Here is a 1,355-nt window from a genome sequence, read left to right as displayed (position 1 = left end):
TAACCTACCAGGTACATCTGCATCAACTGGTTGCATCTGCCTGTAGGCAATATCCACCTGCTCGCATCTGTACGACACTACATGGGATTCATCCCATCCTTTCTAAGCAGACACTTGAGGGGCCTGGACCAGGCATGTGTCATGCTCTGAGAAAGCCTGGTATGCCCTTATACTGCCTTTACACCAAAACTCAGTACCGTCAACCAGTCTCAGAAGCCTAGAAAAAAAACGAGACTGGGACCTCTTTCTGTTGCAATTAGAGATCAGGCCCTCTCTATCATCTCAATGCAGGAATATGGGAGAAAGCATCCTGATTATCCTTCTCTATGCAGCTCTCACCTTTGCCAGTGGCTACCTTGGATTCTCCTTGAGGTTTCTCCATGGGCCAGACACTCCACCAGTCACGGCAAGGATTCCCCAACAGCGATGATTTCACACACACTGCAGGCCATTATGTGGAGTGGTTTGTTCCCTTTCCCAGCTCAGCACTTGATTACTGGTACCCACAACTGGGAAGGACAGAGAGTCCCTTCAGAGCTGGACTGAGTCACCAAGGACCAAATTCCTTTTTCTGGCACATGGAAGGGAGGAGCAAAGCGAGCCTCTGAAGCAAATGCAAACGGATGGGGCCTTTGCCTTGGAAATCTCTCTGCCCAACAGGTGCCTCCTCTGTCGTCCCCACCTAAATCAAAACGACCTGATCAGCAAGCCATGCCCTCAGCTGTCGAGCCCTTGCATGCCTTTGCCTCCCATCGCAACATGTGCCACGAGCGGTTCGTGGTCCCATGTATGGGCAGGGGGAGCGTTCCCTTCTCCAGTTTTTCCTGGGAATGACACTAGAAAACTCTCCAGAAAATATTTTGGTTCCCTAATCAATTCTTTATTTGCTTTGGGGCTAACAAGGGCCAGGTGAGAGGCAGTCTGAAGCATCAGCTCAACCCTCGCCTTTTCTCGTTCATTTCAGAAAGGGAAACTCTCAGCTTTTAAAAGCTCCTCCAAGCCCGGAGTTCAGCGCAGTCACCTTCTAAGAGCCGAACCTGCTTTCACGGTTCCGAAGAGTTCAGACACTGCACGCTGGAGGCTGGACTAGCAAGTCACGACACCCTCCCTGCCCTTCCAGCGTCCAGGGGCGGCTTCAACTCAGCAGCTGCGCTGCTGCGCTGCTCACGTCGGCAGTTTCTCCTCCGCTGCCTTGTCCCAGCCAGCAGACGCGAGTCTTGAGAGCGCCGCAGCGATTCACTCCCCTTCCCGCTCACTTTCCAGAGCTGTTTTGTCCCGCCGCTCCTGAGGCAGCGCCTCCTTTCATCCCCAGGTGCCCGTTGAGGGGTGTCTGTTGCCCCCGTCGGACCCCGGGG

This window comes from Pygoscelis adeliae, unplaced genomic scaffold (assembly GCF_000699105.1).
Source record: "Pygoscelis adeliae isolate BGI_AS28 unplaced genomic scaffold, ASM69910v1 Scaffold286, whole genome shotgun sequence".
Lineage (NCBI taxonomy): Eukaryota > Metazoa > Chordata > Aves > Sphenisciformes > Spheniscidae > Pygoscelis > Pygoscelis adeliae.
The sequence above is the reverse complement of the archived record's forward strand: the minus strand, read 5'-3'. Positions refer to the sequence as shown.